General features: G+C 31.8%; 1 protein-coding gene across 9 annotated transcripts in view; it reads left to right on the forward strand.

Annotated features, from left to right (window-relative positions):
* The window catches only part of LOC145939131 (pleckstrin homology domain-containing family G member 5), a 169,292-nt gene that overhangs the window by 106,144 nt on the left and 49,621 nt on the right, over positions 1-13,527 (forward strand). The window lies entirely within an intron of this gene.

Consider the following 13,527-nt stretch of genomic DNA (forward strand, 5'->3'; position numbering starts at 1 on the left):
TTTTTTTATTCCGATGCTTTACTCTTTTAATTCCGCTCATTACTGGGTGATCGCGCGTGTTGAATTTTCGATGGCGCTCATTAGATCATTCAATAAGTATTCTCGATCGAAGCACGTCAGAATGCGCATTTGAAGTTGAACAGTGACATTTTAGTAAAGTTTTCAGGGGCATTGAGTCAAGTTTCCCAGGAAATGCGAGGAGAATATTGCGACGCAATTTATTTTCCGTCGTTTCTTGCAAATGATGATAGTTTGTCAAATCTCATCGAGTCTACTGTAGTCACGGATGAAGCCGAACTTTTTCTATTCGAGCTTAGATCAGAAAGAAAATTTGACATCAACTTTTTGGCGTATATATTAAATAAAATTATTGTAATATTATGTAGAAAGTGGATTTTATTTTAGATTTTTAAAAAATTTCAAACTCTCAATTACCAGTTAATATTAACTTTTTCTGGTAAAGTTTCTATGCGGAGAATCTGAAGAGAATATTGCTCAAGCGCTTTCAGATGCCTTTGATTACTAGGTATTGTTATAATTGACAAGATTGTCGTAAGATCGTACAAGATTGTCGTAAGACGTACTCAGAATTGCTACGACTTGCGGTAGCATAAGACAATGTATGCCACAAAGAGTCATTATATTTTATTTATATATATACATAAAATATAATGACTCTTTGTGGCATATATTGTCTTCTGCTACCACAAGTTGAATATATATAAATATATATATATACCTTTTAATATATGTACACAGAGAGAATTTTCTCTTAGAGTTTACCCTGAAAATCATGGTAATCGTGGGACAATATGGTATGGAAAGAATTTTAAAAATATGTTTAATTAATTTTACCATATTTTTAGTTTTTACTATATTTTTAATAAAATTAATCAAACATATTTTATATTTTATTATGATAGATGTTATTATTTTTTATTGTGATAAATATTAATCAAAGAAATTATCATAAAATTCTTTCCATATGTATCATATTGTTCCACGATTATCATAATTTTCAGGGTAAATTCTAAGAGAAAATTCTGTCTGTATATATATATATATATATATATATATATTTTCCAATTGTTTGCTGCAAACGCGCATAATAATATTTTAAACCTTAATTCATCAATGTTTCTACACGAGCTTTGAAATAAATAATGCATTCCACATAACAATCTCATTTGCTATTTCGATATGCATATTCATACATCTCATTTCATCGATGATTGCTCTGTGGTAATTAAATAGCAATATGTAACATGAGAAGAATAATAATGGCGCGAAAATAACGCCAAGTTTTCATCATTAATTAAACAACGATTGTGACTTTGTTATTTGCTAAATTGGAAATTAAACAGCGAAGAGTGACGTGGAAGGGTATATTTTAATCCTCCGCGCAACAAATCAAGTGACTTTGGTCAGGGACGCTTTCGTTAAATTTATAAAATTTTATTTAATAAACTATTATAAAATTATAAAATTTAATTTATAAAAAAAGCTGCGAATTAACAAAAATCAGATTTTTTTCTTATTCGCCGATGAATAAACGGATCCTTACAGCGGTGATAAAACTCGCGAGCAATTCGAGGCTACGTAGCGAGGCAATTAGTTTGTTTTCGCTTGGCGAAACGCTTCTCTTTCGTTCGAGAAACCGAAAGTGCTTGTAATACCTGGTGTTTACAGCGCAATAAAATCGTTCGCGTGTTCGAGCCGATCAGAATCGATTCGTCTGGCCGTCGTCTGGCTGCTCCCACTTCGATTTGATATATTACCATCCGATTGGTAATCTCTGAGATGTTTAATATGGCTCGTACATGAGCCGATTCCGACTATCATTTTGACACGTACATACTCGATATAATTCATCAAACCGCAACCTCTCACGTTATATCCGCAACATTCACATAATTTTCGCCTGCAAGTGTCGGTCGATCATAATAATAACGATATTTCGCATTCAATGCTGCAATGATGCGCCATTTTATTCGCAACAATCTGTCAATAGCATTTACGCTCAAGAGGGCTCTCAGTTGAAATTTTCATTCTTCAACGATAATATCGCGCAATATCTTTACGCACGCGTTATCCGATTATAATGGTTCAAGTAAATGAGCTGCGAACGCTCTATTTCAGAATTTGATTAATTCCTATTCAGGAGCATAATTTCATCTACGACGGTACTTAAGTGCCGTTATATGATATATAACGATCTTGTGCCATACGCTAAAGTGTCGCAAAAAGCTTGGAGCGAAAATGGAAGCAATGAGAAGCGAGCGTAAACGATATACGAAAAGATAGAAGAATGAGAGAGAGAGAGAGAGAGAGAGAGAGAGAAAACGGAAGTCATACGAGGAAGGATGATTGTAACAAGCGAACTACCCTTAATGGTCAATTTCAGCGAACGGATTTAAGAGAACGAACAAAGTTCTCTCTCTCTCTCTCTCTCTATATATATATATATATATATAGTATATTGTATATATATACACAGGGTGTCCCATTTTAATCTATCACCCCTCGTAACTTTGCAGGAAGCGATCGTAGAGATCATGTGTTTTCTTTACACCAATTAATTGGTCTTAATATTCTGTATATAAAAGTATTACAGTAAGATTACCGAAAAGTGAATGTTTCACAAGGTATTTTATATTTTATGTCAAAATACTGTAAACTTCAAGTCTCAAAGTACTTAATAAAAAATAACTCATATATAGGGTTTTGGAAAGCTTTGGAGGTAAGCTACAAGAATATGTAATGAAAAATAGGGGGTTCCATTTAAGAAATTGAAGGTGACTTTCACGTGACCTTCAAACGACTATCCAAGGTCAAACCATCTTATGTCCCCCTCAAAGTCAAAAACTTTTGTATGAAACATTTTTCTCTACGATCGCTTCCTGCAAAGTTACGAGGGGTGATCGATTAAAATGGGACACCCTGTATATACTATATATATATATATATATATATATATATATACAATATATATATATATATCGTCATGCGATGAAAGCGTCTGCAGATTAAAAGCGGAGAATGACGAGGAATCCTGCGAAAGCTCGGGTCCAATGTTATTCTCGAGGATCATCTTTTGTGTTCTCTAAAGATCTACTAAAGATAGAATTCGTATTAATGATATAAGTGGGTGATAATAAATATACGCGACGCGTTTCTTAAAATAAATCGTAATTCAGTCAAAATCGTTGCCTACAAAGACAAGATATACAGAGTGTTGTATATTTTAAAGACAGAAAAACTTGGTACATTTTGAAATAGATTTTTCTTTTTAGTAATAAGTTACATTACAAGTTCCCGAAAACGCTTTTTTTTTTTTTTTTTTCACAAATCGTGGTTCGCGGAAGCAAATAAGTAACGAAACTTTTAACTCGTAGCAGACGTTACTCTTCAAAAGAATTTTAATTTGAGGCGTAGTTGTGCTAAGATATCTCATCTTAAAGTTCGAAAAGTTACATCGACTTCTTAATGGTATTTCTGACTCCACTGAACACTCTATATACATGTAAATGTGAAATACCTCTTCCATAATAATTACGAAACATTTCTCCAGGACAATTTTAAGGCTGGACAGTCAACGTTTTGCAAAATCTATATACAAAACATGCTACATCTATACAAGTAACGCGTGTAATCGACGATTATCGATAAATTCAAGCTCGTCGATTTAATCTCTGAAATCGCGGATGTTGTTCGTAATCGAATTTTCGCGAGCGCAAAATCTCCTCGTTCTCATCTCACCCGATCCAATTAGTCGTCGCCGCCGGCCTCATTTGCTTTACTTTAATTAGGACCTTCGTTCCAAACCCGACGACTCTACACTCTTGGAATATCACTGTCGGCAAATTTGTAGTAGCCGAAACTTCTTCTGATCTTTCAACTAACGCAACTCTTAAATTTATTCGACTTCTTTAACCGAGTGACATATTCATCTCTCTCTTCTCTAAAGTAGAAAATTTAAGTAATACGCAAGAGATTAAAGTAAGAAGAAAAATCAGTAGCAAAAATAGAAAACTAATGGTAGTAGCAATTTCAAATCAGAAAATTTATTAAGCACTGTTTTTACTTTTCTGACATTTAATAAAGTTGTCACTTTTTTCTCTCTAAATAATTTTACACTCTATTACATTTAAAGAAATGTGTTTGATTTTTACTGAATATAAGTTAGCGAAAAATGTTAATTTTTTCTTTTTTGCTTCCTCATGGAGGAAGCTTTGTTTTCTTGAAAAAATTTTTTTTTCGAATTTCTATGCCAATGTGTTTAGAATGTTCCAAAACATCGAAAAATCACATTTTTACAAAATGTCTGTATGTATGTGTGTATGTATGTATCCATCTACGGATTTTTCAAACATCCATAACTCAAGAACTGCTTGAGCTACAGTCCTTTAATTTTGCACACAAGTAAAGTAGTACAACACTTTTATTTACTGTAATTTTTAGAAAAATTCATAAAGTGTTTTACATTTTAATCCAATTTTAATTTTTTTTAAAAATGGCGTGATTTCTCTAACTTCCGTAAATTTTGAGATATCGGTTTAAATTTTTTTACATGAATAGATTATCATTAAAGGTTGGTTGGTATTGAATTTGACGAAAATCGGTAAAGGGATTTATTTTTTATGAAATTTTAAATTTTTCAAAAAATGAAAATTTTACGAAAGAAATATACGAAAGGAACATACAAAAGGAAGTACATACATACATACATACATACATACACATATATACATATATACGTGACAAAAAATGTTATTTTATATGAAACAAGTGTGCAAATTGGAAACTTGCACATTGCTTCCTCACCATTCTATTTCGCTCATTAAGCTTCCTCTATGAGGAAGCCAAAATTGAAAAACTAGCTTGCTCATAGAGAAAGATTAATGAGCGAAATAGAATGGTGAGGAAGCAATGTGCAAGTTTCCAATTTGCACACTTGTTTCTTATTTTTTTACACAAATATCCATCACTACTCATATAGGTATAAAACCCATGTAATTACTCTACGAAAGAATTATAATATCAAACATTTAATTATAAAAATATTAACAAGAAAGTAATATTTAAAGAAGATATTTATCAACAGTTCATTATTATTATTCGTGCTCTTGCGTCAAATTTATCACCTCAAGTATGTTGAATTATTTCTCATGAAAAGCCACTCGTCAAAGTGACGAAAGCAATCTCGATTTCGCAGACTTTTTCGCGTATATACCAAGCTGAAGATTCAATTTAACGTCTGTTTATAGACGGGGGATCGACGAAAATTGCGTTGCCTGTTCGTCGTCGTGACAGTCTGGAAATCCGCGTAATCTTGGGAACGCAAAGGCCGGAAGCAAGGATGTGCCGAAAGATGTTTTGCGCGACGCGCAAAACCGCGTAACGTAAAGGAAAAAAGAAAAATGGCGCGACAATAGGCGACCTTATCGCCGACTCTTCGAGGGTTCCGGGTAGCGAGATACGCGTCGCGTAGTCGCAATATTAAATTTACACGGCGCATTTAACCGGGCAGGGCATTCTCAGCCACTCCGTTAAATACGCTATTTTCTAGGTTAACGTTCGCCGAGTTATACACTCAGTTTACGACTAATATCTGGGATCATTATTGGCAATATTTCAGATATTAAGAGCGAACTTTATGAACCACTCTTGCAAACAAAACTTGTGACGCATTTGCATTTTAACAGGCGCGTGGGAAGAAAAACTCGCGAAAAAAAGTCTGCTATACGACGTTGCCACCGATAATCTGAAATGGATATTTCGGTATTTTTAAGGATCCCGTGAAAATTAGAAATGAATGTCGCGTGTACAGGGTGTATACTCCCGGGAAAAACCTTGAAAACCTCTGGTATTCTTGGGAATTTTGTTTTACCTTGAAAAATCTGAGAATTCTTATGGAATTTGTTTGGGATTCAGGGAATTTTTTTTAAAAATTGCCCTTTTGATAATTTTATTCTTATTTAACACTTAAGAAACATATGTCTAATACATCTTTGCAATATTTAAGTTTTTATTAAAATTTTATACGATTTTTTTTATTGATGATCTATTTCAGTATCAAGAATTTATATAAGTTTCATAAAAAACTGTTTAACTTTTTAATATTTTAAAAAATTAGTACTTATTTATTTAATAAGTAAATAATTTAATAAACCAATACTAATTTAAATAAATTAATATTTCTTAACACGTTTATAATAAATTATTTTTTATTTTCTATTTTTATTTTATATTATATTTATTTTATATTCTTGCATATATTTTTAGCGTTTAGATATAATGATATATCGCACTTTGTTATTGTCCAAATTAATTTTACAATTAATAAATCAATATTAAATGCTAGAAAAACTGCATTCTTGATAACTTTCCAATCGTATGATTAGAAAACATTAAAAAGCTGCATCTAAATTTTATTATTTTACCTGAAATTTTAAACGAAAATACCAGGAAGATCAGAGAATTCTCAGGGAATTTTTTTAAAAAATTGCTTTCGATAATTTTATTCTTATTTAACACTTAAGAAACATATGTCTAATACATCTTTGCAATATTTAAGTTTTTATTAAAATTTTATACGATTTTTTTTATTGATGATCTATTTCAGTATCAAGAATTTATGTAAGTTTCATAAAAAATTGTTCAACTTTTTAATATTTTAAAAAATTAGTACTTATTTATTTAATAAATAAATAATTTAATAAACCAATACATAATACTTTAATAAATAATTAATTTAAATAAATTAATATTTCTTAACACGTTTATAATAAATTATTTTTTATTTTATATTATATTTATTTTATATTCTTGCATATATTTTTAGCGTTTAGATATAATGATATATCGCACTTTGTTATTGTCCAAATTAATTTTACAATTAATAAATCAATATTAAATGCTAGAAAAACTGTATTCTTGATAACTTTCCAATTGTATGAATAGAAAACATTAAAAAGCTGCATCTAAATTTTATTATTTTACCTGAAATTTTAAACGAAAATACGAGGAAGAGAATTCTCAGGGAATTTTTTTACAAAATTTAAGTATACACTCTGCGTGTACATAAATAACAGTGTCTCGTAAAAGTTATATTCCCCAAATCTTGCATACATATTGGAGCACGAAATGCTACAGGTACACAATTGATTATTTTTTATTTTGCCTCCTCTACATTCTGAAGAAATCTGAATCTATTAAGCACGTGTGGAATATATAGTAATTTCTGCGAAAAATCAATATCCTTCTTTCGTCACACTCGCACAGAAAGCTCTTTACTCACATATACCCTTTGAAGTTTGAAACTTCAAGTGTTTAACGATCTGAGAACTGCGAGACGCGCCGCATCCCTAAAGTCTTCTCGCTATACTAATCGATAGAAACTCGCGCATTCGCGTTTCCGTATAACTAATTGCCCATCGAATCGCAGTGAATCAGCGATTCCGGCCTTAATGCGCGGCACAGCTGCGACCTTACACGATATTATTGTTTATGTGAGGCCACCGAGAAACTTGACGTAGATTGATTAACGGGAGGGCTAATTGATGAAAATTTCGATCGACCAAATGGAACAATGCAGGCTTCGATCTGTGACAGGCTATTTTCATCGTGAAATCATAAACTGTAATTGACATGGGAATTCAGGGCGGAAATTTAGGACTTAACGAATTGATAGGACGACGCATACAAATACATGGATATTTTCTGATAAAGCGGGAATATACAGGGTGTTTCTTAAACATATGTCAAAAATACAAGGGATGATTTCTGAGGTCATTTTATGAAAATTTATACCTCTGATAATTTTTCGAAAATCGCTTTGTTTTGAAGATACGAGGCGATAAAAATTACAAGAAATATAATATTTTTATTATATTTTTTATTTTTATTAGTACAATATTTTCTGGCAACACACACACACACACTGATAACGATAATAAAGAAGTTCTTTGAACACTACATTAATATAACTTTTACAGATATTAATTATTTTCTTATAAATTTTATCGCCTTGTATCTTCAAAACAAAACAATTTTCAAAAAATCATCAAAGATATAAATTTATTCATAAAATGACCCAAGAAAGCATCCCTTAAATTTTTGACATATGTTTAAGAAACACCTTGTATATCTTTTAAGCAAACAATACTGTGAATAAGTAAGGCGGGAAATTTTTTTTAAGGAAAAATAGCTTGTATGTTTACTCTCTCAAAAATACAAGAAAAACGGGAAACGAATTTCAATACAAATCAAATGTTGTTGCGATGAAAAAGAAATCCATAAAGATTCTATCAGAGATTATTTCACGCAGAGGATTTGGAATTCAATTCCTCAGGTTGTCTCGGGAAGCAGATCGCGAAATAATACCATATTTTTGCGTATAATATATATATATATATATATATATATATATGTATATATGTCTCAAATACATTTCAAAATGTACGGAAAAATATCATCGCAACGTGGAAGGAAATAAAGATCGACGCGCGTCGCAGATTTACGTCGGGAATTCTGCGGGGCTCGCGATACGAGGCGAAATATAAATGGCAGGAGTTGATATCGGTGAGAAGTAACATTATATGCAAAGTGATTTAATACGCGTTCTGCACACACGACACTCTTTCGTAAAATAATATATTACGGTTTTCTCTCGTGCGGAAAAATTCCGTAAGATAATATAAAATTCGAAATCACGGATATATCGTTCGGCTGCGACGTTCGTCTCGAACGTCACGATAAATCTATAAAATGTCAGAATCAGAGAGCGTGTAAGATCGCGCAGTCGTGCGACAGGGGAATTTCGTGGTCTTTCCAGAAACTTGCGAAAAATTAGTCGAAAACGAAAAATAATGAATGAAATATCAAGAGCACAAAATACGGCAAATTTATTTAAATTGAACAATTAACATCGAAACGTCGGAAATTTTGAGTTGAATAAATTACTTTAACTTGTTGACCCTTTTATATTATTTTACTTATGACAGTTTATTCAAGATTTTGTAACAATAATAAATGGGGTAAATGAGGACATTTCGAAAATAAACTGAGGAAATATTGTCAGTGTGTGCTAAATTTTCAAACATTTTATATTGTCTTTATTTTATAATCCTTAGGATATTACATTTATATAAAAGTTGCTTTGCCGTGTCTCTTTTGTTTTCAAAAATCGTAGATTTTTTATTAATTGTAGATTTTAACAATTTTTTTCAAAGAATTCTTTACACCAAGTATTAAAGAAAATATATTAATATATATTTATTTATATATATTTTATGTATATTTATAAATATATATATTTTATATATACACTCGTCAACAAAATTAACGCATATGTATTTTAAGTCAAAATTTCGCATAATTTCAAATAAGCATAACTCCGCTAAAAATAATCGGATTTGAAAAATTTTTTTTTTCATTGTCAAGCTTGAAGTCTCTACTTTAAAAACCATTCGTCAGATTTTTTATTTATCCTCCTCCCCCGTACAAAATTAACGCATATGTATCCACTGCTTCAAAAGTAAGGACGTGTTTTGTCTCTAAAAAAAATTGCGTACTTTGACGCACTCCACGGGATGGAATAAATTTGTTTCGCAAATCTTTTCATAACTATCGTAAAATGTGGACTTTTTACTACAAATTTTAAAAAAAAGCAAAGTTCGTACAATTTTTTTTCGCGGAGTTATTACATATGAAAGTTACCCATACATTTTTTGTGCAACCTCGTGGTGCGTGTCGGGTAATATTAATGCTGGCGGTAAATGGAAAAAATGTATGGGTAACTTTCATATGTAATAACTCCGCAAAAAGAAAATCGTACGAACTTTGCTTTTTTTTTTAATTTGTAGTAAAAAGTCTACATTTTACGATAGTTATGAAAAGATTTGCGAAAGAAATTTATTCCACCCCGTGGAGTGCGTCAAAGTACGCAATTTTTTAGAGACAAAACACGTCCTTACTTTTGAACCAGTGGCGTACGGGGGAGAAGGATAAATTAAAAATCTGACGAATGGTTTTTAAAGTAGAGACTTCAAGCTTGACAGTGAAAAAAAATTTTTGCAAATCCGATTATTTTTAGCGGAGTTATGCTTATTTGAAATTATGCGAAATTTTGACTTAAAATACATATGCGTTAATTTTGTTGACGAGTGTATTTAAATATATTTAATACTTATCTATATATAGATATGATAATTATATGTTTTCGAAATTTATTAAAACACTTGTATATTTTATATTCATCCCTTGCCTTCTCTTCTTTATTCATATTAACTTTATTCATATACATATAACTTTATACATATTATGGTTCACAAAACTTTTCTTAGACACTTTTAATTTTCTTTTTTCAAAGGAAAAGTCCTTAAGCCACGCGAAACAAAGCAATACGAGACATCTTATTTGTATGCATGAACATGTTTGCGAGATACAACATATTACATATCTTGCAAATGCGACATCCTTGAGAGGGAGAAAAGAAGGGTTTGGAGGGGGCAAAGCATGAGAAGCTGGCGAAGAAAGTCCTATATGGAGGGCCTGAGCTAAAAAAAAAAAAAACAGTTTCAATATTTTCCAATATGATGGAGACGGTGCATTATTACCTCGATCCCTTTTTGGCAGATGATTTTCATCTCGACTTGGTTTTCTGTCCGCCACCGCGATGTCGCGAAGACGATCTTGCGAATTATCTCTACGAAGCGAGGGTGGAATAAGACCGAACGATCATCAAGGCACACATAGGGATCGGTTATCGGAGCGAACCTACCACGGGTAAACAACGCGACGGAAGTATGTACGTCAAAGTATGTACGGACGACGAGAAAGTATCGTGTCGTCCTCAATATTGTTGGCCGAGGGCGTAATTGAGTTTTCTCTCAGATTCTGCGGTTTCGCTCTCCCTCTTTTTTTTTCCCTTCTCTTTCTTTGAAATAGATCATCGTTCTTGCCCACTTTGGGACGTTGTCAGAAAATTAAGAAAGCCAGAGAGAAAGGAAGGACTTATAGTGTTAAGAAAATATGTGTATTCTATAATAAAAGAAATAATAATAATAATAAAAACAAAGTCGAAACCTACAAAATTTCAAATTAATGTTAGATTTAGCCTCAAGGAAGGAGAACAAAAAAAAGATATGAGATAGATTGCAACGTTCTTGCGTGCACATAATCTGTTCAGTTTTATCCACATAATTCGAACGATATTCTCGAGCAGTTTATTTTTCCCATCGTCTTAAATACGTACGTTCCGTAAATTAGGATAATCATGCCTTGTAAAGCCTCTTTGACAAGCTCCTATCGAAAAAATTGTTGTGTCACTCGCGATACAATAAAAATCGTATTTATTTTCGTAGTTATTTTAGAAATTAAGACTTATTAAAAAGTTTCAAGTAGTTCTGATCAATATAATGAAATTATTATATTTTTTTCAGAAATACATTGCACACGTTACAATTTTTCTTTTCAAAGTTTCACGCCAACTTATAATAAATTTAGAAATTTGAAAAGAAAACTGTATATTGCATGACCCGAATATTTTATTAGTAACAAATTATTTAAGGGTATTTATTTGAAGATTGTTTTGTAGTCTTTCCGTTAAAAGAATATGTCAAGATGGCATGAGTTGTTTTTAGAAGTTTATCGCTAAATAATTTATTATTAAAGAGTTTATTATTATTTATACAGGCGCATGTGACATCTTAGGACTACGCAAGAAGCACATCTCGTAAATAATCGTGTATTATTGCACGAATTATTTATAAAAGTATTTTCGTATGACTCGCGTAGCATTTCGCACTATTTTTGGGAAGACCGTAAAAGTTGTAAGAGTTCTCTGAAGAACCATTTGTATGACTGAAAGCATTTCGCATTATTCTTTTACGAAGTGGAGCGAGTGAATACGCTCTCTTATATGTATGTATAGAGAAAATTTACTTGAAACTATTTAAAATAAGTAGTTTATCTTTACATTATTTATTGAAAAATATTCTAAGAAAGTGATTAATGTAACATAGAACGACAGTTCAATAATATTAATTTTTTTATTTGTAGAATTATAATTATACTATAAGAAGTTTAATATTTTAAAAAATATAACTTTTAATACATGATTTTATCGATATTAGATATATTGGATATAATTCCGATCGTTTTGGAGTTCGAGCATCTAAAAATTAAAGAAAATAATTTACCGTACATATTTAAAAATTTACATTATACATCAATTTATGTTTTACACACATATATATACCAGGTGTCCCATTTTAAAGTACCCACTCAAATATCTCATTGTCAGAAACACTGCGTTAAATCGAAAAATGTCCTACAAAAGTTGTAGGGTTTCGAGGGGGACATAACATAGTAATATTCATTTGACCTTGGGCGACGTCTCCAAGGTCAAGCGAAGGTGAGAATAAATTTTTTAAATGGAAACCCATATTTTTTATTATAACATCTTTTTCTACTAATTAATTTGAACAACTTTTATCTGAAGAATTTTTTTATTTTCTTCAAAATTCATTCTCACCTTCACTTAAGGTTAACCTTCACTAACCTTTCTGAGATATTTGAGTGGGTCCTTTAAAATGGGACACCCGGTATATATAAAATTTGGCCATAATTAACATTTTCAATTTATTTTAACTGCTCTTGCAATTGCTTCCCTAATATTAAATTAGGCAACGAGACTTGGTTTCTCGTTACGAAATTAATATGCGCTTTCGACCTTCATAGCGTCATACCAAAGTTAAACCGTTGTATGCTAAATGACGAAAACTTCCTTGCAGTCATCCAATTATATCTTATGTATTTTGTCGTTGACGAAAGAGAAAGAGAGAGAGAGAGCAAGTGAACAAGTGAGAAAAATCCCTTCATTGAAGGATAAGTTATCGCAACAGATGAAGGGAAAAAAGGGAGAGCATAACAAGTAAATCGCGATAACGAACGGCCTCGTCGACATACTGGGAGGGATCGATTCCGCGCATAAATCGATTGTCCGGTGACCCGCTTTGTCAAGGTTTTACCCAGGATTTATCTCCCAGGAAGTCGGCCTCGTATATTTTCGCGCTTCGGGTTTGTTAATACCGGACCAGCCATCCCCCCGATATGTCACGCTCCCTCTTACGAGAGAAAGAGAGCTCCTCGTTAGACAGTTATGCGCATCTACTGATGTATTTGGTCACAATTTCGGCCACGGAATTTATTTTATCGCAAGCCGTTTGCGCGTCCTCGCTGATCGCATTATTTGTACTCGTAATTCCGAAACGTTTAATTTGATCCCTGAACGAGCAATTGAAAAGATAATAGAGAGAGAGAAATTTAATATCGATGTGTGGAAAATCGCTCGCATTTCTGCGCGTTCAGTCAGTGATAAAGAGAGAATTTTATACAAGTTCGTGATTTTGTTTGTAAAAAAATTTTGATGATGACGTCAAATGATATAATTTTGAAGAGAAAAAAATATTTGTCTCTTCCTTTTTCCTTTTTTTTTTTTTTTTTTTTTTTGGCCAAATTTAA

Source organism: Prenolepis imparis, unplaced genomic scaffold (genome assembly GCF_030444845.1).
Source record: "Prenolepis imparis isolate NDT839.2.m4 unplaced genomic scaffold, iyPreImpa1.0 SCAF_7, whole genome shotgun sequence".
Lineage (NCBI taxonomy): Eukaryota > Metazoa > Arthropoda > Insecta > Hymenoptera > Formicidae > Prenolepis > Prenolepis imparis.